The 25,696-nt window shown below is 42.2% G+C and overlaps 1 long non-coding RNA gene across 1 annotated transcript in view; it reads left to right on the top strand.

Moving 5' to 3' along the window:
- LOC142071229 (uncharacterized) overlaps positions 1 to 25,696 on the top strand; it is an 81,711-nt gene that overhangs the window by 41,385 nt on the left and 14,630 nt on the right. The window contains exon 2 of the long non-coding RNA XR_012667306.1: positions 11,634 to 11,703. This is a non-coding gene — a long non-coding RNA (uncharacterized LOC142071229). The remainder of the gene's footprint in view (positions 1 to 11,633; positions 11,704 to 25,696) is intronic.

Here is a 25,696-nt window from a genome sequence, read left to right as displayed (position 1 = left end):
AGAAACAAGAACAGGCCTTATAGCTCAACAGGTCACATTCTTCTGGTTCCATAGGTTAAAAATAGTAAAGTTCTGGATATCATCAGAAAAGAGGGTAATATGAATGCTAAAACAAATCCTAGATATCTTCCATTTTGTTTGTTGGTTTTGATAATAATTTTTAGGAATGTTTTCCAAGAGGCAGTTGGAGGCATTTCTTTTAGCAGAGTCCAATTATGCACTGGCTTCATCTTAACAGTATCTATCAAAGTGTCTCAGTTGCTTTCATGTTTTGCAATATATTGCTTTGTCAGACTCCTGAGAAGGGAAGATTCGGGCACCCTAGAGTCATCTTCTTAAGTAGGTGTTGAGCAAATTACCCCATTACATTTTGGCATCCATTAGTCCATTAAAGAGCTGGAGATTCCTTTGTGTAACCAAATGGTTGCAATGTGTACTTATACTAGTCATTTACTGTAATTCCATAAAGAGCATTCCTTTTATCCTGTATTTAAAATATAATGAATTTTACAGGAGTGTAACTTAAAAAAAATCATTTGATAAAAGGAAACATCTTATATTTGGCAAAAGCAATTAACTTATTCTTTAATTAATAACACTAAACCCAATTATTTGGTGGCATGGAGGACATTTTTTTTCTTAAATTTTAAAACTTGTGTGTAGCTGTCTAACAATAAATGTAGTTACTTATGTAAAAGAAAAATCTGTATTTCTTGATTTGAATGTTAGAACAATCATGCACTGAGGAGGCAAGCGACCTCATGACTATATAATCTGATCATCACTCTTGTCCATCTTCTCTGATTCTTTTAGAAAAGCACAGTTATCCTTTTCATTGTCTTTTTTTCTCACCTAGTGCATTTCATTCTTGGATGTTAAGTGCGGCAAAGAGGCACAGCTCCCACATAGACTGTCATTACAATTACTCCATGATTGATTCATTTTGTATAAGAGTTGTACAGTAATGAGATTTTCCTCTGGAAAGAAGTAGATCATTTTGTAGCATAATTTTATATGGATTATGTTCTGAAATTTTTAATTCCTTTTGCAGTCTCTTGACTTGAATGGGAGTAGGATCTGGCGTGTGTGTGTGTGTATGCATATGTATATGTGTGTGTGTGTATGTGTGTATATATATAATTATAATATTTCCTCACCCACAACTATTTCAGACTGGAGACAAAGTCACAAAGTTCAGCCGCCAGGTTTGCCGTAATGGTATCGGGGATGCTATTCCTGATGGCTTGTAGTCCATCTTTGTGTGGAATGTTTGTGTAGAGAGCTTCAACATCCATAGTGGCTAGGATGGTGTTCTCTGGAAGATCACCAAAAGATTGTAGTTTCCTCCACTCTGAAATTGTTTAGTTAGACAACCGAGAGGAGAAAAATGGCACTTCTACTTAGGTAGAGGGTAAGCAAATTTTCCTGCTGTTTGAAATGTGCATTAGACCATTTAGCTGAAGATTACTGTGTATAACAGAATGGTTTCAGTATGTACTTACAATGAAAGTCATTTCCAGTTATTCTGTAATACCAACTATCCATTTAAGAGTTTGGATTTTACATCAGTGCAATTTCTTATTTCATTCTCTGATAAAAGGAAATGAGAACCCTTTATACTAGCTCTTTATTTTGACAAAGATGCCAATTAACTACTTTATACAATTAGACTCCACTATTATGTGGACTGAAAAATGGCTTGAATTTTCCCCTTAAAGGAAACCCACAGTATAATAGATTATGAAAGCTATTCTAGTTTCTGTATAATTACAAATCCTTGCAAATCACATAGGGTATGTCTATACTTCATCTGGGAGTGAACCTCCCAGCTTGGGCACACAGATTTCTGGTGGTGTAGTGGTCCTGCTCGCGTGCTAAAAATAGCTGTGTAGATGGTGCTTTGATGTTATGTCTTCGGCTGGAGCATGGGCTCTGAAGCTGAGCAGCAGCATCATGTCTATAGCCATTTTTAGTGCGCTAGCATGAGCCCTGCTACCATAAGTCTGTGGACCTGGGGCTAGTAGACTTACTCCCAGATGCAGTGAAGTCATACTCTAAATGCTTTTACAAATCATTCCCCAGCCTTTAAAATGGGCGAGGAATCCCCTTGTAAGTTAATGCTTACTATGCCAACCTTGACTTATGAGGGTTTCCCTATGGTACAGCAGCCTTCTTTCTTACCCAAGGAGTAAGCAGAGTTCAGTGAGGAGGCTGGAAGTTGTGTGGATAGACCAGATCCCTGCAATGTCAGGACACTGTATTTTGGGTGGAATCTCCGTGCCAGTTCTGTGGGATTGAAGGCAATTCCCACAACAACATTGGATAGAACAATAAGGTGGAATCTCTGTGATATCAGACTCACTGTGTTTTTTCTGTTTTCTACAAAGGGATAACCCACATGGGGGACAGTTTTTGATTCTTTATTTGCTTTGTTTTAAATGTGAATGAACTTTGTTTGAAGAACTTTCTATTTCTCTTAAACTACTGTGCTATGATATGTCTCCAGAAGTTGCAAAATCCCATTTTTGCCAGATATCTCTTCAAAATCAGAAATTCCAGTGTTTGCAAATAAGAAGCGCTTCATTTTTATTTTAAATTTAGGTATACCTGTTACAGTATCTAAGTGTTCTCCTAATTAAATATTATACAGTTCCTCACTGAAAGCCTGAAATCTGTCAAAGAATTGTAAATGGAAATGTTGGACATAACCGTGGAAGAGAAAGAACATAGTATTGAAAAACTCCCATTTCTGAAAGTTACTTGAGAAACTATACCTTGCATTTTACTAAAACTTTCCACATATACCTCATCTCTCAAGTATTACAAGTTCACCTCCCGCATAAAGTCTTATTGCTGTAGTTATGACTGCTGTATCTCTCTGAGACAAAGAACATGATATACATGTGGTTTATTTCATGATCAGAATGTTCACATCTTTCCAGATATAGCTCATGCTAACTATATATCCTTAAAAATGGATTTTATTGACATAGAATTTACTATGATGTTTCTGGCTAATGTCTAGGCTATCTGGAAAGACCTGAAGTTTATCTTTAAGGATTTTGATGCCATATTTTTCAGAACTGCATGCAGACTTTCAGTGAGGTGCATGTCTAATTTGCTCTCACAGTTAGCACAGTTGCATTCACAACTGTGGTAACTACAGGAGCAAATGACTAGTTAGACACGGTTACAATAGTGATGAGTCGTATAAAAACCTAGACCGGTAGTGTGTGCAGTTGATCCACTTATGCGTAATTCCCCATTTTCTTATTATACCTATTCCTTGTTAGTTCTAAAATTAAATTGTAAATTCTTCAGAGCAAGGACTTTCTATCCATGCTGCAAAGTGCCTAACTTGCTGTGAAAAAATTAATACAACAGATAAACTGTATATACAACCATCAGCAAACATGAGAAATTAAACTGTCAGTTTAAAGAGAACTAGAAACTGGAATTCCTTGGTACTAGAATAATAAATGCTTTTTAAAATCTGTTCATTACCCCAAGGTTCTTGCTACACTAGGGAGGACAATAATTAGGAGGCCTTTGAATCCAGTCATTTCAACTGAACGTGTAGTTTTCTTGTAAATCACACTATTTAACGTGTAATAGGTGCTATCCTTTTTAGGTGGTGAACAAATATAATATATAACACTGAAATGTTTCTCTTATATTTAAGTATTAATTTATCTTGGATTCTGATATCTATTAACATCCACCCAGTATTTATTTTGGCTATTTAGATTAAGCCATTTTCTATGCCTTATCCACTCTAAGGTGTACTGCTTAGTCTTTTAGTGCTTTTGGATCACCTTTATGCATTTGCACTCTGTACTCATTATTATTTTGCCTAGCCAAATGTTTTCTTTCCATAGTGGAAATCTTTTTTGCCACCTCTTGTTTTTGCAATGATAAGTTTATCAAAGCAGCATTTACATTCTCCACATTTCAGTTTTCGTTAACCCTAACATACATTTCCTGCTAGCCTTGTTTCAATGGTACATGCTTCCTCCCCTCATTTACCATCACAATTACTTAGTTGAGGTCTAAGATTCTTCTCTTTTTACACTGTTGGAGGGGAGAAAAACAAGGTGGAAGTAGAGTGGGAGAGAATAGAAATGGGGAGTCAAAGTGCTCACACACCATAGTTGGGGATTCAAAAGATAAGTTTGGGTGAAACAAGTCAAGGTGGTAAAGGGTCGAATCAAAAGATCAGTTGCTGTTCATGATCTCTTCGTCTAAATCTGGTGGATTTCCAATAGAGAACTGCATTGTAGTTAATTCTGCAACAGGTAGCATTAAATCTTGCTCCACACTTCTAATCCCTTTGGTGGATGGGGCAGAGGTGGACAGGGCATAGGTGTAAATGAGTGAGAAAATGACATTGTAGCTTATTGGGTGGCTGTGCTGTCAGGAGGTAGAGGAATGCCAGGAATTATTGAAGAAGGGAAAAGCTTGCCTGGAAGTGGACCAGGGTTTTTCACATTTCCACTCTACTTTTCACACAGATTCTGATGATTAGTGGGGGATTGTGGCTCACAGGCCTGTCCTTTCCATAAGACTTTAAATATCTCACCCTTTGAGAGGATCATGTGACTCTCATTCTTTGAGGTGAAACTTATGGAGGTTTAAATGTTGCTTAGTTTTCCCCTTCTAAGGGGTAGTTCCTAGGAATGGATAATTCAGCACCTCGTTTTTTTCCCCTTCAAAATATGCACAAATAGAGAAATACAGATGAAGTGAAACATGATAAAGTATTTGTTCTTTTAAAAATGTATTGGAACATCTTTTAATCATTAAGAGCTAGCTTGTTTCTTTCAACACAGTCCTGAGAAAGAAGTGGTGAGTAATGTGCCCCACCCTAGGAGGATTCCTGAATGCAGTGTGACTGAGACATGAACCTCTGAGTTTTGTGTCTTCCCCAGCTTGCATGGAGATGGTAGTAATTCGCTGCTGCCTATACCAGCATCAAATTCCAATACACCTTCTCCAGCTCAGCAGCACTGACCTGGGAGGAGGGCAGGGTGAAGCCAAAGCTGCCATTCTTCAGTCCACTCCTCACCCCCATGCGCAAGGGGGTGGTAGCTGGCACACACAGGCAGATTTTTAAAGGCGTTTAGGCATTTAAAGATGCGGATAGGGTGCCTAGTGGTATTTTCAAAAGTTTCTGGGTGCATAAATGGTATTTATTTCAAGGAGACAAGGTGGGTGAGGTAATGTCTTTTATTGGACCAAATTCTGTCAGTGAGAGACAAGCTTTTGAATGTACACAGAGCTTTTCTTCAGATCTGGGAAAGCTACTTATGGTATCACAGTTAAATACAAGGTGGAACAGATGGGAGATAACATTGTAGGAGCCTATTCAAGATGAAGTGGGAGTTAACATTTCTGCAGTCATAGAACAAAGGTTTAGTCAGTTATAAATTGTTGTAATGATCCATAAAACCAGCGCCTTCATTGAATCCATGATTTTTAGTTTCTAACAAAGTTAAGAATTTAAGTTCTCGGTCTTGTCTTTTGAAGGTATTGTGTAGGTTGCCTTTGAGGATGAGGACAGAGAGCAGATATGGCATGATCACTTGTGAATAGTGTTCGCCCATGGGTGATATGTTGTTTTTGTCTTTTTTATTATTTTTCTGTGGGAGTTCATTTGAGAGAGTAATGATAGTCTCATTTCAGCCACATAGTTGTTGTTGGGACATTTAGTGCACTGGATGAGGTATACCACATGTTCTGATCAGCATGTGTAGGACCAATGGATCTTGAAAGGTGTGTTGTGAGCGGTATTGATCATCATAGCAGTGGGGATATGTCTGCAGCTTTTGCATCTTGTTATGGCAGGGTCTGGTGCTGCTTTGAGTTGGGTGTCTGTGAGGAGCTTCCTTATTATGATGAGCTTGGTGATGTAGGAAGCTGTTTGAAGGCCAGAAGAAAACGGGGGTTGGGAAAGGTTTTTTTTTTTTTCCCCAAGATTGGTCCTCGCTGAGTATGGGTTGTAATTGGTTAATGATACTTCATATGGGCTGCACCGAGGTGTGTCAGGATAGGGCATTGGTGGACAACCTGCGGCCCATCAGGGTAATCTGCTGGCGGGCCGCAAGACTGTGTTTACATTGACGGTTCGCAGGCACAGCCGCCTGCAGCTCCCAGTGGCCGTGGTTCGCCATTCCTGGCCAATGGGAGCTGAGGGAAGTGGCTTAGCACATCCCTGCAGCCTCCGCAGCTCCCAGTGGCTGGGAATGGCAAACCGCAGCCACTGGAGCTGCGGGCAGCTGTGCCTGTGAACACTGTCTCGTGGCCCGCCAGCAGATTACCCTGATGGGCCACCTGCGGGCCGCAGGTTGCCTACCACTGGTTTAGGGTGTACAGTCGGAGGGCTCTTTTTCCTCCCCTGTATTGAAACAGGTTCTCTTGGGGTATTTGGATAGCCCATTCCATGATGTGATCTGCTTCTTTGATGGAGTGTCCTTGTTTGATAAAGGCAGTTTTCAATGTGTTAATGTGTGTATCATGGACTTTCTCCTCAGTGCATATTCTGTGATATCTGAATGCCTGGCTGTAGATAACAGTCTTCTTGGTATTGCATAAAGTGAGACACAAAGGACCATACCCGGGCCACAGCTGGGCAGCAACACTTATCAATGGGCCAACATATTGTCACCATGTGGCACCACGTCTGGCTTCACCGCTGGCAGGTAGACGCTCACTCCAAATTAATTTTGTTCTCTTCTAAATGAACAGGCTCTCATCTCTTTGGGAAAAATCTAGGCAAAAAAGTGGCAGAAATTGGTGCCAAACCGAAACAGTCCATCCGCACTCCACTCAGTGCTTTGAGGAGGAACTACAAATTTTGCCACAGCCAAAAATGTTCCTTTCATCCGTCCTCCTCAGAAAGGTACTAGAGGAAAGATTACAGGTATACTAGGGAAAACCCTGGAACTGGGGAAGGGTTGCAAAAGTCTCTGAGAGCCTACAGTGAATGAATGTCCACCAGGACCTGAATCGAGGAGGCAGAAATTCCCACTTCTCAAAAAAATGGTCTTGATTGACCACAGTCAGTGCTCAATTTGTGTTAGGTATTACCAGGGCTAAACCCCAGCACCTTGAGGCTTAACAGTTCATAGCCCAGGCACCTCTGAGCTTGCTGCATCGGTTATGAATGTAAAAAAAATTGCTTGAGCTCCAGTACCTAATTACTTGAGCCCTGGAACCTCTTTCATTACAAATTAAGCACTCCAGGCAAGTGGGTGAGAGAGGGAGTGAGTCGCAGATACTCCCTCGAACTAACGACCTCACCACATCACTTCTTTATCCAATCCCCCATCTTGAACAACCACATTGAATGTGAGCTGGTGTTAAACAAAATCTCATATCTCCTGGATATAGGAGCAATAGAAAGGGTTCCCTCAAAAGAAAGATTCTTCAGACTTCAGAGTAGTAGCCGTGTTAGTCTGTATCCACAAAAAGAACAGGAGTACTTGTGGCATCTTAGAGACTAACAAATTTATTTGAGCGTAAGCTTTCATGGGCTACAGCCCACTTCATCAGATGCATAGAAGGGAACATATAGTAAGAAACTATACACACACACACACACACACAGAAGGTGGAAGTTGCCATACAAACTGTAAGAGGCTAATTAATTAAGATGCGCTATCATCAGCAGGAGAAAAAAAACATTTGTAGTGATAATCAAGATGGCCCATTTAGACAGTTGACAAGAAGGTGTGAGAATACTTAACTTAAGGAAATAGATTCAATATGTGTAATGACCCAGTCACTCCCAGTCTCTATTCAAACCCAAGTTAATGGTATCTAGTTTGCATATTAATTCAAGCTCAGCAGTTTCTCACTGGAGCCTATTTTTGAAGCTTTTCTGTTGCAGAATTGCCACCCTTAAGTCTTTTACTGAGTGGCCAGAGAGGTTGAAGTGTTCTCCTACTGGTTTTTGAATGTTATGATCCCTGATGTCAGATTTGTGTCCATTTATTTTTTTGTGTAGAGACTGTCCAGTTTGGCCAATGTACATGGCAGAGGGGCATTGCTGGCACATGATGGCATATATTCCAGTTTTGTCATTATTCATAAGCATGTGGAGGGAGTGGGGCAGTGGGAGGGGGGAAGGTTAGAGCCATCCTGGATCTCAGGTGGGGTCAGCAAATGAAGTAAACCATTGTGGATGGAGACTAGCTTCAGAAGTAGCATCCCTATCTAAAGGGGACTTTCTTGCATCTGTGGATCTAGCATATGCATATCTCCACATTTCTATACCCCCATGCTGCCACAGACTGCTGAGATTTGCATATGGCATGGCCCACTGCCTGTTACAAATGCTCTCCTTTGGTCTTTTGCTGGCACTCGGAGTCTCTACCGCTAATAATACCCAGACTCAGTTTTCCAGGCACTCACCTGTATCCTTCCTAGGGCACATCTTGATTAGATCTTCGACACAATGCCAGAATCGAGACTTTGGATCAGCTTCAAGCACATAGATTTGCAATAAACACCAAGAACAGCTCCTTGACTCTGTCCACAAAGAGGGAAAAACATAATCTGAACTATACACAAAAATGATGGGGTCTTAATTAGCTGTTACCACTCAAGAAAGAGAACTTGAAGTCATCATGGACAGTTCTCTGAAGACATCTGCTCAATGTGCAGTGGAAGTCAAAAAAGTTAACAGAATGTTAGAAACCATGAGGAAAGGGATAGATAATAAAACAGAAAATATAATGCCACTATGTTAATCCATACTATGCCAATACCTTGAATACTGCATGTAGTTCTGGTCATGCCATCTCAAAAAAGACATCATCAAATTGGAAAAAAAAATAGAGAGAAGGGCAACAAAATTATTAGTGGTATGAAACAGTTTCTGTATGATGAAAAATTAAAAAGACTGGGACTGTTCAGTTTAGAAAAGTTTCAGAGTAACAGCTGTGTTAGTCTGTATTCGCAAAAAGAAAAGGAGTACTTGTGGCACCTTAGAGACTAACCAATTTATTTGAGCATGAGCTTTCGTGAGCTACAGCTCACTTCTTCTGATGAAGTGAGCTGTAGCTCACGAAAGCTTATGCTCAAATAAATTGGTTAGTCTCTAAGGTGCCACAAGTACTCCTTTTCAGTTTAGAAAAGATGATTATGGGAAAAATGAGAAAGATCTAAAAAATCATGAATGGTGTGGATAAGTGAATTAGGAAGTGGTGTTTACTCCTTCACATCATATAGGAACCAAGGGTCACCCAATGAAATTAATAGGTAGCAGTTTTAAAACAAACATAAGGAAGTACTTCTTCACACAATGCACTGACAACCTGTCGAACTCATTGCTAGAGGATGTTGTGAAGGCTAATAGTATAAGTAGGTTAAAAAAGAATTAGATAAATTCATGGGGGATAGGTCCATCAATGGCTATTAACTATGATAGTCGGGGATGCAACCCAGAGCTCTGGGTGTCCCTAGCACTCTGATTGCCAGAACCTGGGACTAGACGACACTTGATAATTGCGCTGGTATGCTCATTCTCTCCGAAGCATTTGGCACTGGCCATTATTGCAAGATAGGCTACCGGGTTAGACAGTCTATTGGTCTGATCCAGTATGGCCATTCTTATTTTCTTATACATATGAGAAAATAGCAGAAAGGAAATTATGGGTTTGGCTTTTTTTTCCCCATGTAACGATCCTCACTTAGGGTCTGGTGGCCCTCCCACTCTACCAGGCTCCAACTCAGGACCCTTTCAGCTATCAGTGGTCTGGCAACCAAGGAAAGGCTGTCCTCCCTGGGCCTTTTCCTCTAATTTCCCACCCCCTACCCACAGGATCAGCTTAGTTCAAGGCTTTCTCCAGGTGGGAAAATCCAAACCACAGTAAGTAAGAGGGGGTAACCAATGTCCAAGGTCCACAAGATACTTCCCTCTCTGGTTGTTTCTGGGGTGGGCCCTCCCTTTCTGAAGGAGGGCCACTTTGGGCAACTGTGTCAGAGTCTTGGGCTTCCCTTTGCTTTGCTTTGCTTTGCTTTGCTGGAGCTGTGGGCTGCAAGTCTGCTCACCTCTAGCTCTTCCACTAATGAATGAGCTAATTCCTTGTCTTTTAATTCTTTCAGCAGATGGAACATTTGCTGCAAGTGTGGCAGGGCAGAGCTGGCTGAGCCCAAAATAATCCCTTAATCCCATATTGCCCAGTGTGGGATTTGTACACCCCATCACACTCGGGTTTTGCAAGGAGTGAATGTTGAACTGTAATATTTATATGCTATTTCCATTTTGTATACGAACTTATGTTGTGTCTTGTTATATGCTTATATTTTATATGAACAAAATATTTTTTTTAAAAAGAAAGGAAACTCAAGTAAAATTTACCATTCCTGGACACAGCATTCAACATTCTTGATTAAAGGAAACTGTACTCCACCGTGAGACCCATTACTTGTAAATCTCCACAAGGATCAGTTCGCTCTCCAGTCTTATTTAGCATTTGCAGTCAAACTCTGGAGAACTGGAGAGACTTCATGAGCAATAGAAACTCCTTTTCACTGCCACACACTCTTTACTCATTTCATCTGATTAATCTGAGTTTTATAACATTTGCTTTTAATTTATTTGCCACAAAGCTTTTTTCTTAAAATAAGAAATTCAGTGATTTGGGGGGTGGTAATAATAATACTTTATAGCTCTGATATAGCATTTTTCATCTTTAGCTCTCAAAGTTGTTTACCAAAGAGGTCAATATCATTACCCCCATTTTAAGGATGGGAATAATTGAGGCACAGGATGAGAAGTGACCTGCCCATGGTTACATCGCGAGGCCAGTGGCAGAGATGGGAATGGAGCCCAGCTCACCTGAGTCTCAGTCTAGTGCCCTGTACCCTAGGCTAGTAACTGAACATCAAAAATATATAATTGAAAGTGGGCTGCAACCCTTCAATACTACAAAAGCTACACTTTTTTTTTCAATTACCATGATATTTTTTTCTCTAACTTGAATCTTATTATTTCAATATCCTTTTCAGACTTGGCATACTGTACTATTTGGACTAATGCACAAGTAGAAGGAGATGGAATAAAATATTCATATATGGAAGTATTTACAGTCAAAGTGTTTGCAGTACAGACAGGGAGAGTCCACTAGATGCAGAGAAGAGTTTGTAAAACAGATTTTGCCTTTGTATTTCCTACCCACTTTATTCAGATTCAGTGCAAACAGTGTTTTTCTATCAAAGACACACTCTCATTTGTGCATGGATAGAATAATATTTTAAAGTAATACTCTGCTAGGAACCTTCCCAACTCTTTGCTTACTCGGGCTACAGCCTTTCCCATGAGATCTCATAAAATCACATTAGTTAATTTCACATCTAAACAAATACACTCTCCTCCCTCTCTCCTTTCCCCACATATACACACCCCACATGAAAATAACACGCCGTCTGGAGTAAGAGCTTAGCCAACGTGAAGAGGAATTGCTTATGAGGGAAATAGAGAAGGTGATACCATGAGAGAATTTTCTGACCCTCTGGAGATAACTGGACTGAAACTTTTTTTCTCTTTGAATATAACCTTTGTTTAGAAGATGTGGAAAAGAATGTAAGTCTTACATGCTTAATACATTCCTGTTTCTTCTTGACAACAGGAAGATATATGGTGGAAACTTTTATCTGCTTAAGAGGAATTCAGGAAACTAAGCAAAACCTTTCCTCAAGGTGAGTGGTTTGTAGAAGACATTAACAGTGAATAGGAGTTAAAGAAAATGTAAATATTTACTTCTCATCTAAGAAGAGAAATGGAGTTTCTCCCACTCCAGTTTTGGTGTATGTTATACCTGTGATTTCAGATGATGTGGATAAATTAGGGACAGTGATAACATATAAAAGAAGTAGTAGATGGATCAATAATTTTGTATGTGCTCTTATGCTGAGATGCTAGATGTGTGACCATTATAAAATAAAGATTCCTTTTGTATATGTTTTACTTCAGAATTCAAAGGCCTCATACAATCTGCAATTATTTCAATAAATTGAAGTTTGATACCTCATTATCTTATCTGAAAATGAATAGGTTTATTTTATTTAATGTTAAACTGACTCTGAATAACCTTTGTATACTGAAAGTGGAAAAAGAATAGATATTAACGTTCTTTAGTCATCTAAACCAAAAGAGAACAAGAAAAGAAGTGGGGCCACTATGCAGTGAGGTTGGGGAGTAGAGAGGAAGGATAATCAAAGTATGGTCCAAAACATAAATGAATACCTTGCCTCACTTTTCAATAAGGGTGATATATAACATGGGGGCAAAGGCAGGTTGGTGAATGGGAATGAATGTATAAAAACTTAAATTTCCACATCTGAGGTGGAAGCAAAACTCAAAGAGCTTAATGATCTCCAGTCAGGGAGAACTGATCATCTCCATCCCAAAATACTGGAAGAATTGGCACATGAAATAGCCAATCCAGTAACAAAGATTATTAATAAATCTATCAAATTGAGGAAAGTACAGTATGAGTGGAGAATAGCAAATGTAGTACCTTTATTTAAGAAAAGGGAAAAAATGTTTTGGGCATTTACAGGCCTGTTAATCTGATCTAAAACCTTGCATGCTATTCAGAACAAATTTTGAAGGAAAAAATAGTGAAATGAAGATAAATGGAATAAAATGTCACATGTGTTTACCAAAAGTAGATTATGCGAGACTTAATTGATATCTATCTTTGATAAGATAACTGATTTTTTTAGACAAGGGAAATCAGTAGATGCAATATATCTGAACTTTAGTAAAGCATTTGACACAGCAACACATGGAAAATTATTAAATTGGAAAAGATGGGGATTAGTACAAGAATTGGTAGATGGATAAGGAACTGTCTAAAAGGGAGATGCCAACAGGTTGTGCTGAAAGGAGACATATTGAGCTTGAGGGAGGTTACTAGTGGAGTTCCTCAAGGATTTGTCTTGAGACCAGTCTTATTTAATACTTTCATTAATGATCTTGGGACCAAAAGTAGGAATGGGCTGTCGAAAGTTGCTAATGAGACAAAGTTGGAAGGCATTATCAATACAAACGAGGATTAGAATATTATAGAGGAAGTACTGGGTGACTTTGAGGCCTGGAGTAATAAAAATAGAATGAAATGTAACAATATAAAGTACAAAGTCATGCAGTCAGGGACTAATAAGAATTTCTGTTATAAAATGAGTGCTCATCTGTTGGAAATGATAGAGGAGGAGAAAGACTTGGTTGTATTAATCAGTTGCAGAATGACTGAGCCACCAATGTTATATGGCCAAGAAAAATGAAAATGCAATCCTACAATGTATCAGGTGAGGTATTTCCAATAGAGATAGAGACATATTAATGCCATTGTACAAGGCACTGGTAAGACCTCATCTGAAATATTATGTACAATTCTCATCACCCATGTTCAAGAAAGATGAATTCAAACTGAAAAAGATACAGAGAAGGGCTATGAGGATGATCAGAAGAATGAGGAATCTACCTTAGGAGAGGAGACTCAAAGAGCTTGGCTTGTTTTAGCCCAGCAAAAAAAACCCCAAATACTGAGAGGGGATATGATTGCTCTTTGTAAACACATCGGGGGTAAACCAGAGAGGAAGAAGAGCTATTTCAGCTAAAGGACAGTGTTAGTGTAAGAACAAATGAGTACAAATTGGCCATGAATATATTTAGGCTGGAAATTAGATTTCTAACCCTCCAAGGGGTGAGACTCTGAGACAGCCTCCCAACAGAAGTAAGGCAAATAACCTAAACTACTTTTAAGATGAAGTTTGTTAAGTTTATGAACTGGGTTATATACTGGGGTTGCCTGCAATAGCAGGGGACTGGACTTGATGACCTGGGAGGCCCCTTCCAGACATATGTTCTTACTTTAGGGTAGATTTTTTTTTAATCAGAAACTTAATTCAGTCTCTGTTTTGTTTGTCAAACCAAAAACACTTAGTTGGGAGACTTGGAGGATGATGATTAGTGATTGTGGTTTTATCAAGATGACCTGCAGGGCAGTGACTCCAATGAGCCCAACATTGGTGGAGAAATAAATTAAATAATGGTGAAGCCAAGAGAAAAGTGTCTGTGAGAATAAACTGGATAGGTGGTGGGATTTGAGCGGGAAAGTGAAGATGTGTTTCAAGACTTTATCTAAGTGACAGACGCACGTCTCTTTCCTTTGATTGAGTAGGAGGGATTAAAGGTCTCCGACTGGCCACACTATCAGAGGCTCGTTCACCTGCACATCTACCAGTGTGTCATGTACATTGGCCAAACTGGACAGTCTCTACGTAAAAGAATAAGTGGACACAAATCAGACGTCAAGAATTATAACATTCAAAAACCAGTCGGAGAACACTTCAGTCTCTTTGGTCACTCGATTACAGACCTAAAAGTGTCAATTCTTCAACAAAAAAACCTTCAAAAACAGACTCCAATGAGAAACTGCTGAATTGGAATTAATTTGCAAACTGGACACAATTAACTTAGGCTTGAATAAAGACTGGGAGTGGATGTGTCATTACACAAAGTAAAACTATTTCCCCATGTTTATCCCCCCACCCCACCCCACACTGTTCCTCAGACGTTCTTGTCAACTGCTGGAAATGGCCCACCTTGATTATCACTACAAAAGGTTTTTTCCCCCCTGCTCTCCTGCTGGTAATAGCTCACCTTAAGTGATCACTCTCCTTACAGTGTGTATGGTAACACCCATTGTTTCATGTTCTCTGTGTATATAAAATCTCCCCACTGTATTTTCTACCGCATGCATCCGATGAAGTGAGCTGTAGCTCACGAAAGCTTACGCTCAAATAAATTTGTTAGTCTCTAAGGTGCCACAAATACTCCTTTTCTTTTTGCAGATACAGACTAACACGGCTGCTACTCTGAAACTTGAAGACTTTCAGAGCTGACTGTTGTTGGATCTCGGTTCATGGAGCTTGTGTGCATTTCATAGTCTTAAGTGTTTTGTACTGCTAAATCCTGAATCGTTTTTCAAATGTTGTGATTTTTAACTGAGATTATTCCCTGGGATGAGGGAGATCAAATGTTTGTTTTTAGTCTTCGCTTTTTGCCTAGGATAAGTAAGGCAGGTGGAGATCTGGCAAGCTGGCAGCTTTCATTGTCTAGATTGTCTTATCAGATCACATTTAATGCAAAATAAGACCTTCATAGATTAATTCTGCTTATGAGTTTCAGCTTCTTTAAGAAAATGAATTTTAAAAAATGAGACAGCCAAATTACTAAATAATACAGGATCGAATTTGATACAATTTGTGAACTTTTTCCAAGTTGTGGTTCAAAGTTTTCAGTCTTTGGATGATCTTCTGTAATTTTTTTTATAATTGATCAAACAGATTTAATGCAGAGATCATTTAAAATAAGGGTATTAAACTCTTGTAGACTTAAGGTTTCCTCATTTTTGTATTGATTGGTTTTTCTGGTGTTTATTCTAAACAATGTATGGCATTTTAGAAGTAATAATTAAATTTCTCTCTGCTTTGAGGAAAATTAGTTCTCTTGGCACAGCTTAGAGTAACCTCAGGGCTAAGGATGGAAAGATCTTTGACATGTATACTAGATAGTGACTTCAGCCACAACAGTGCAAATCCAGAGTAACTCCATGACTTCAGTAGAGTTACACTGGGTTTACACTTCAGCGTAACTAAGACCAGAAGCAAGCTTCTTGTAAACTGCTACAAATAGGCAGGCAAAATGGGGTGTGTTAAAGACAGCATGGTATTTTCAACTATTAACTTCTTTGTTTTTCACCTTACTTTGTACCTTTAAAAAAACTCCTTGTTGTTTTTGCTGATACAGACTAATGCGGCTACCACTCTGAAACCTATACCTTTAAAGTTATTCTAATGTGTTGTTGTATTAAAATTTCTTTTTTTAAATGGGAGAACTAAAATAGTCTTAAAATATAAAAATTGTATTGGTTTGCTTTAAAATATATTTTAACTGCATTAATATTAGACTGTCAATTTGATTTGTTCATTTAAAATGATCAGAGTTTCATGGAGTACAACAACAAAAGGCCTAATCTGCATCTTTGAATTGCTCTGCCAGTCCTAATGCTGTCATACCCTGCTTCTGGAAGATCCTGGTCAGATGGCCTAGAGCCAGGGCCATCCCTAGGGGGCTGCGGAGCCCGGGGCGGAAGTGACGAATCCATCACTTCTGGAACCAACCCGTCACTTCCAGTACAAACTGCTCCGGGCGGCAGGTAGGGGAGGCTGAGGGAGGCAGTACCTCCCCAAACAGCAGGCGTGGCTCCGCCCACACTCTGCCTCCACCCCCGCCCAGGCCCCGCCTCAGCGAGCTCAGAGAGCTCGGAGTCCCAGAGAGCTCGACTGCGGAGCCTGCCTGCAAAGGTGAAGAGCCCTGCCTAATGCAGAGCTCCCCCTGCCCCCAGCTAGAGACTGCCCCCCCATGCATCCAGTTCCCACACCCAGGAACTTCCCCCAGCCCCTCCCCAGGCTGCCCCCCCAGCCAGGGAATGCTCTCCCTCACCCAAATACCTTGGGACTATCTCCCCATCATCCAGACCCCACCCCCACAACACTGGGTTGGAACATATGCCTGCTCAGCACTCCAGGGACTGCCCCTCCAGAATCCAGTCCACCTCCCAGGGACTGCCCCCCAGCATCCCCCATCAACTGCCCTGCCCTCCAAGGACTCAACCTACCTATCCAGGGACTGTCCCCAGTGGTGCAAGTGGAATCCATTTCTTACCAGTATGGGGGGCATGTGACCTCTTCATGGGACCCTCCACATGACTCCTCCCTGTCCCCTCCCCATGATCCACCACCCTTACTTGGTGGGGAGGCTCTGTCCTCCTGCAGTGACTTTGGAACCACAGTGGTGAAAGGAGCAGAATGTGGGGCCACCAGGAGGCCCCATGCCTGCAGCTCCTCTGGCGCAGCTCCACCACCCCAGCCCTTCCATCCAGGGTCTCCTACGTCTGTACAGCAGCCAGCCCCGCTGGTGGACAGGGCTGGGGGCAGAACAGTAGGCATGCCAGAGGAGCTGCCGCTGTGGGGCTGCCCGGTGGCCCCACGTTCTGCTCCTTTCCCTGCTGTGGTTCCCAGGAGAGCCCTGTGGTTCAGGGCTCTCCCGGGAACTGCAGTGGGGAAAGAAGCAGAACACCAGCAGCTCTTCTGTTCCACCCCCAGCCCTGTCCTCTGGCACGGCTGCTGCTGGGAGACAGAGGAGACGCAGCTCCATGGAAGGGCAGGGGTCAGGGCTGGGGTTTTGCTCCTTTCCCCAATGGGAGGGGCAGCAGGGAAAGGAGCAGAGTGCTGGCAGCAACTCTGGCAGCTGTAGTGCCCCCAGCCCTGTCCTCCAGCGGGGCTGCTGCTGGGAACCAGAGGAGACGCGGCTCCGTGGAAGGCCAGGGCATGGGGCTGGGGGTTCTGCTCCCTGTAGTTCAGGGCTCTGCCAGGAACCACAGCAGGGAAAGGAGCAGAACATGGGGCCACCGGGCAGCTCTACACCCTCAGCTCCTCCGCAACTGTCTCCACAACTGTGTCGCTGGGATATAATTGAATAATTTTGAACTGTATATTTCTTGAATCCTGTGTGTGTGTATTAAATACTGATAAGTTTTTACTTAGCAAAAGTTTAACTACCTCAGAACTCCCCTGAGTGAAAACTATTTTAGAAATGCTTCTTCTCCCATTGAAGTCAATTGGAGTTTTGCCAATGTCATCTGTGACAGCAAAATCAAGCCTTTACTTCCTGTGTAGCACCTAACAGTTGCTCAGAGGTCAAGACATTTGTACAAAAATCTGGACCAGAAAGCATACTCTGGCTCGGATTCCCAGCTCTGGCCAAGGCACCATCAGCAGGGATTCCAGAGTCCTTTTTGAACCCTAACCCCAATTTTAGGCCAACGAGGCCCTGCCTTTCCTGGTCCCTACCCATATATTAGAATACTTTTGCACTAGCTGCTAATAGTCCTCAGGAGAGGATAATATAACAATATTCACTTATATTTAAAGAATTTTTTGCATTTTGAAGGATGTTTGCTCTCCCTTCCTCAAATATGTTAATAAAGTCTTCAACAAAACAACAACATTAACTGTGAGGAGGCATTTTAAATTGGTTTTTTAAAAGCCTTTGAGACTTGTAGACTTTTATGGAAGCATTTGTGCTGATGAGCATTTGTGTAACATTTGGCAAATAGCAAAGCAAATATTGTATTCCCTGTGTGCATTGCACAGAAATGGTGTCATTTCATAGATCATTCACAACTCTCATTATCAATACCACAACATCTGAATTATCCTGAACAACAAATATGGGTTTGGACTTTAATACATCAGAGCAGGTTTCATTTTAATTTCACCACATTACAGGCTGCACTGATTTCAAAGTTGTAAAGAATAAACATAAAAAGAATGTTCAATATATTGGCCCTGATTCAGGAAAGCACTTAATGCTTTCCAGAATAGGAATGTATTTAAGCATGTACTTACGTGTTTTTCCTAAACTGGGGCCACGGGCACACATCTCATCCCCCTACATTGGTAATTAAGAGCTTTTTTTTCCAAACAAATTCTTCTGTCCAGAACTTTTGATTTGATTTTTTCTCTCTTGGTTTTGTGCCTGACTCTGTACAGTTTCATCTTCCTAGCCTGGTGTTAAAGGCTACAGTTCTAGAATGAAATGCAGCCAACTTTCAAAGAAACTGAAATGGTGAAATAGTCACATTAATGATGACCAATAGGGCTGTTTTGGAACACAAGATCTGCAGTTTCTTTACCAGAGAATTGGTCAACGCTACCAGAATATACTGGGGGAATCTTGCTGTGGTGTATTGAAAACTATGTTAAAATTACAAGCTGTCACTTTAAGTTTCAAGGTGTTTTCTGGTCCTCTTTACAGGCTAAGGATCTCTGTAGGGAATCACGTGAGCTGGGTCTTAAGCAGTTAGTCTGCAAAGGGCAGGCTCAGGCCCGTCCTAGACCTGCGAGAACTCAACATGTTTGTGAAGAAACTCAAGTTCTGCATGATCTCTCTGGCCTCCATCATCTCTTCATTGGATCCAGGAGATTGGTATGCCACCCTTGACTTGAGGGACGCATACTTTCACATAGTAATAACTCCGTCCCACAGAAAATACCACTACCAGTTCACAGTCCTCCTGTTCGGCCTGTTGGTGGCACCTCGAGTGTTCACCAAGTGCATGGCAGTCGTGACTGCATTTCTGTGCAGGCAACAGGTGCAAGTGGTCCCGTACCTCAACGATTGGCTGATCAAGGATCAATCCAGGGTTCAAGCGGAGGCAAAAGTTGACTTTCAGATTGACATTCGATGAACTGGGCCTTCTTCTCAATATGGACAAATCGATTCTGTCCCCGGTTCAGTGGATAGAGTTCATAGGGGCGGTACTAGATTCGACACAGGCCAGGGCATACCTCCCGGAAGCAAGGTTTCAGACTCTGAATGACATCATTCGAAGTCTCAGGCAGTTTCCCACCACCACAGCAAGGAATTGCCTGAGACTGCTAGGACACATGGCGGCTTGTACCTATGTAGTACAGCATGCCAGGCTCAGACTTCAGCCTCTTCAGTCGTGGTTGGCGTTAGTGTAACAGCCAGTCCGGGACAGTTTGGACAAGATGGTAACCCTGCCTCGCCTGGTACTAGACTCCCTCCTGTGGCGGCTCGACCCACAAGTAGTATGTGCAGGCGTCCCCTTCACCAGCCCTCTGCTCTCCCTCTCCCTAGTGACGGATTCTTCATCTCTGGTCTGGGGAGCACATTTGGGAGAATTCAGAACACAAGGCCCTGGTCTCAGGTGGAGTTCCCTCTTCACATCAGAGTCAGAGAACTGAGAGCGGTGCTTCTGGCTTGCCAGACTTTCCGAGCCCACTTAATAGGGAGATGTGTATCAGTTATGACAGACAACACCACGGCATTGTTTCATATCAACAGAGTGGGGGGGTGCACATTCCTCTCCACTGTGCCAGGAAGCCCCCATGCTGTGGGACTTCTGTGTAGAGCACTCAATACATCTGCAAGCATCGTACCCTCCCGGGAGTGCAGAATGAGTTGGAGGACTACCTCAGCAGGTCATTCCACGGCCTCGAATGGTCCCTTCGCCCAGATGTGGCAAACTCAATCTTCCATCAGTGGGGTTTTCCCCAGATAGACCTGTTCGCCATGCGACGCAACAGGAAGTGCCAGCAGTTTTGCTCTTTCCTGAACCACGGCCTGGGCTCCATCATGGACACGTTCCTCCTCCCATGGGGAGGCCGTCTCCTATACACGTTCCTGCCCATTTCCCTTGTTCACAAGGTGCTCTTCAAGATACGGAGGGAACAAGCTTTGATGATATTGATAGCTCCATCCTAGCCCTGCCAGCACTGGTACTCATCACTCCTGGAAATGTCCGTGGAAGCCCCAATCACCTTGTCACTCTTCCCGGACTTAATAACTCAGGATCACAGCCATCTCCAACACCTGAACCTCGAGTTTCATAGATTCATAGATATTAAGGTCAGATGGGACCATTATGATCATCTAGTCCAACCTCCTGCACAACACAGGCCACAGAATCTCACCCACCCATTCCTGCGAAAAACCTCTGTCAAGGTTCCTCCCCCACTCTGAACGCTAGGGTACAGATGTGGGGACCTGCATGAAAAACCTCCTAAGCTTATCTTTACCAGCTTAGGTCAAAACTTCCCCAAGGTACAAAATATTCCACCCTTTGCCCTTGGATTGGCCGCTACCACCACCAAACAAATACTGGTTACTGGGGAAGAGCTGTTTGGAAACGTCTTTCCCCCCAAATACTTCCCAAAACCTTGCACCCCACTTCCTGGACAAGGTTTGGTAAAAAGCCTCACCAATTTGCCTAGGTGACTACAGACCCAGACCCTTGGATCTTAAGAACAATGAACAATCCTCCCAACACTTGCACCCCCCCCCTTTCCTGGGAAATGTTGGATAAAAAGCCTCACCAATTTGCATAGGTGACCACAGACCCAAACCCTTGGATCTGAGAACAATGAAAAAGCATTCAGTTTTCTTACAAGAAGACTTTTAATAGAAATAGAAGTAAATAGAAGTAAAGAAATCCCCTCTGTAAAATCAGGATAGTAGATACCTTACATGGCAATTAGATTCAAAACATAGAGAACCCCTCTAGGCAAAACCTTAAGTTACAAAAAAGATACACAGACAGAAATAGTTATTCTATTCAGCACAATTCTTTTCACAGCCATTTAAAGAAATCATAATCTAACACGTACCTAGCTAGATTACTTACTAAAAGTTCTAAGACTCCATTCCTGGTCTATCCCCGGCAAAGGCAGCATAAAGACAGACCCACAGACTCTTTGTTTCTCTCCCTCCTCCCAGCTTTTGAAAGTATCTTGTCTCCTCATTGGTCATTTTGGTCAGGTGCCAGCGAGGTTACCTTTAGCTTCTTAACCCTTTACACGTGAGAGGATTTTTCCTCTGGCCAGGAGGGATTTTAAAGGGGTTTACCCCGTCCCTTTATATTTATGACAACCTCTCACCTATATCTGAGCTATTGAAGTCCTCAAATCGTGGTTTAAAGACTTCAAGGACTTTAAAGACCTCACAGCATAGAAGCTCCATGGATGAACCCAATGGAGCTCTCGTGCTCAGACCTCGTTAGACAAGTCCTCCTTGGCAGTAGGAAGGCTTCCACCAGAGCTACCGACCTTGCCAAGTGGAAGAGATTTTCAATCTGGTAGGCGCAGCACCGTTCGTCCCCAACACTCACCTTCGTGCCACTAATGTTAGACTATCTCCTTCCTCCATCTCAAGCAGCAGAGGCTGTCCAAGTTATCAATAAGGTTTAATTTGGCTGCCATCTCTGCCTTTCACCAAGGAGCAGAGGGCTGCTTGGTCTTTGCTAACCCTATTTTTTTCTCAGTCGTTTCCTTAAAGGTCTTGACAGGCTATACCCAAAGGTCCGACAGCCGGTCCTGGCTTGGGACCTCAATCTGGGCCTTTCCAGACTCATGGGACCACCCTCTGAACCTTTGGCAATGTGCTCCCTGCTCTATCTGTCTTACAAAGTAGTGTTTCTGGTAGCGATAACCTCAGCCAGAAGGGTATCTGAGCTCAAGGCCCTGACATCAGAGCCCCCTTACACTGTGTTCTATAAGGACAAGTATCAGAGGGGTAGCCGTGTTAGTCTGTATCCACAAAAACAACGAGGAGTCAGGTGGTGCCACCAGACTCCTCGTTGTTTTTATAAGGACAAGGTTCAGCTCAGACCCCACCCAGTTTTCCTCCTGTAGGTTGTCTCCGAATTTCACATCAACCAGGACATCTTCCTCCCAGTATTCCATCCTAAGCCTCTCTCGAGCGGCAGGGAGCAAAGGCTTCACTCATTGGATGTCTGCAGAGCGCTAGTCTTCTACATCAAGAGAATGAAGCCTTTCCGAAAGTCAGTCCAGTTATTTGTGGCAGTGGTGGACAGGATGAAAGGTCTTCCTGTCTCTTCTCAGCGAATTTTGTCATGGATCACGTCTTGCATCCGTGAGTGCTACAACCTGGCAAAGGTGCCCGCTCCTCCGATCACTGCACACTCTACCAGGGCTCAGGCCTCTTCAACGATATTCCTGGTGCAGGTTCCCACCCAGGAAATCTGCAGAGCAGAGACGTGGTCCTCCATACATCCTTTCACCACACACTATGTAATTACCCAGCAGGCCAGAGACGATGAGGCCTTTGGAAGAGCAGTGCTCCAATCAGTGGATGACTCTGACCCCACCTCCTGAACTTGGGCTTGTGAGTCACCTGATTGGAATGGACATGAACAAGCACTTGAAGAAGAAAAAACGGTTACTCACCTTATGGTAACTGTTCTTCGAGATGCGTTGTTCATGTCCATTCTAATACCCACCCTCCTACCCCTCTGTCGGAGTAGCCAGCAAGAAGGAACTGAGGGGGTGGTGGGCTGGCCAGGCTCTATATTGAGCACCATGAAGGTGCTACTCCAGGGAGCGCCCAGGACGACCCAACGGATGCTGCTATGGGAAAAATCTTCCAGCTACTGTGCACGTGCGTGTGCACGCACCAGATTGGAATGGACATGAACAACACATCTTGAAGAACAACAGTTACAAGAAGGTGAGTAACTGGTTGTTTTTGCTGACATAAGTGGTAGTGTAGACATAGTCTATGTGGTCAAAGGCCTTTTCGGTATCTAATGAACTGACAGCTAAAGGTTCTTTAGAATGTCTCAAAGCAGCAATAATATCTATCAGTTAACACAAATGATCTGAGCCATTTCTGTTATGCAGGAAGCTTATCTGATTTTTCATATCAAGTGAGAGAAAACTTTTTCATTGCAAGAGCTTTAGCTAAGATTTTGGTGTCACTGATGATTAATTTGATGTTGGCCTGTAATTACTACATAGTCCAAGTCTTTCCCAGATTTAGGGAATAACTGAAATTAAAGCTTCTCTTTGAGTATGTGGGAGCATTTCCTCATCCTTGGCCTCATTGAACATATTCAATAATCTAGGGGTTAAAATTTCCCAGAACTTTTTGTAAAATTCAGTAGGGAATCCATCTGCACCAGTAAACCTTCATTTCTTTTATATCCCGCAGCAGTTGTGCAATTTCTAGAGGTGCATCTGAACAGTCAGATCTCTGGGAGAGACAATCCAATAAAACAGCTATTTAGGGCTTCTTTACTGATTTCCTATTCAGCTAAGTATAGTTTTGAATAAAGCTATTGAAATTGTTTGTTAATATCTGACTGTGTTGTATATAATTTATTGCTACAATCTTACTTTGTTAGCTTCAAACAGAATAAAGCAAACTCAGCCTTGTGGGACAGAAGGTTGTTGATTTCATATCTTAGGTTGATGAGGATTCGGAGTTTCTTTGGGGAGGGTGCAAACATAGTCTATATACAAGGTCTTAATTTCCTTTGCAAGGGTATGAATTCTATGATCTCTGCATTTCTTTTTAAAGGTGGCAAAAGAGAGGATATATCCTGTGATGAAGACTTTACAGTCTTCCCAAACTGTTGCATCCATTTGGGGGCAAATAAAATGTTATTGATTGGAGAAGGGAAACAGCAAGAGGGAACTGCCAGGCAATAGAGCTTCAAGGAACATGTTATCTGCTTCTCAAGAAAGTAGATTTGCTAAGTCTTGATAGAATTAATGGAGAAAAAGAAACAAGAAAAGAATGTAGACTGGACAATTATCCAGGTTATGAATATGGGCTGAATTCACCCTTGGCATAAGTGGGCGTAAGTTCCCATTGTCTTCAGTGGGAGTTGGATCTGCTTACACCAGCATTGAACCTTGTACATTTGTTTTCTTAAAAAATATTGTCGCTCTTGCAGGTTAAAGTTAATAAATAAGATGTAAGCAGAGTCAGGATGAGCTCCATCCTGACATCTGGTGATGAGTTGTGGCAAGTTGTGGAAAAGAACTTCAGGGGCTGGTCTCATTTGCATAGGCACACCCACCCCACCTAGCATGAGCCCATAGCTGCCCAAGTGGTCACTTTGGCTGCTGTGGGATCCCCAGTTTCTCTGTTATTGGGGCAGGAAGAATAAATTGTTATTATCCTGATTATGTGAATCAAGGACAGTGGAACTGTACTTGGCCTTTTGTTATGATGGAGGGACTCGCCATCAACTAAGTAGCACTCGCTAGGCAAGGGACATGGGTTCCAAAACTCAGTGAATTGAGAGAAGCTGGGGACAGGTATTAATACCTGGTGGTGTGGGGTCCCTGGGGAGGGCATGCTAATTGTATTTCCTCCTTTTTCCACTGTGGAATATCAGAGCTAATTTTGATTCCATTAGGAGTCTAGTTACAGGCTGCTGAGCTGAATTCACTTTAGGCCAATGGTGTACCAGCACTGAGGCTCCCCTACTACAGGCTGAAATCACAAAAGAGCTAAACTTATTAAGAACTGAAATCACTGAGTGTTTTGTTAAGTAGTGGGGGAGCCTGAAGATATATTGTGGAGCAGTTTGCGGGACAGCTGGCAGAGCAGAGCGTCTCTTGGAGCAGAGCTGCTCGTGGGACGGCTGGCAGAGCGGAGCGGCTGGTGGAGCGGAGCAGTTTGTGGGATGGCTGGAGCAGCTCATGGGGCGCGGCTGGCAGAGAGGAGTGATTTGTGGGACGGCTGGTGGAGCGGAGCCCTATGGAGAGGTGGGGCAATCTGCTTTGGACCATGTAAGGTGCCCCTTAAACCCCCTGTCATAAATATAAAGGGAAGGGTAAACAGCTTTAAAATCCCTCTTGGCCAGAGGAAAAATCCTCTCACCTGTAAAGGGTTAAGAAGCTAGGATACCTCGCTGGCACCTGACCAAAATGACCAATGAGGAGACAAGATACTTTTAAAAGCTGGGGGGGAGGGAGAAACAAAGCCTCTCTCTCTGTCTGTATGATGCTTTTGCCGGGGACAGAACAGGAATGGAGTCTTAGAATTTAGTAAGTAATCTAGCTAGATATGCCTTAGATTCTGATTTCTTTAAATGGCTGAGAAAATAAGCTGTGCTCAATGGAATGGATATTCCTGTTTTTGTGTCTTTTTGTAACTTAAGGTTTTGCCTAGAGGGATTCTCTATGTTTTGAATCTAATTACCCTGTAAGGTATTTATCATCCTGATTTTACAGAGGTGATTCTTTTTAGTTTTTCTTCTATTAAAATTCTTCTTTTAAGAAA

Source organism: Caretta caretta, chromosome 2, assembly GCF_965140235.1.
Source record: "Caretta caretta isolate rCarCar2 chromosome 2, rCarCar1.hap1, whole genome shotgun sequence".
NCBI lineage: Eukaryota > Metazoa > Chordata > Testudines > Cheloniidae > Caretta > Caretta caretta.
Note: the sequence above shows the minus strand (reverse complement) of the source record. Positions and strands in the feature narration are given on the sequence as shown.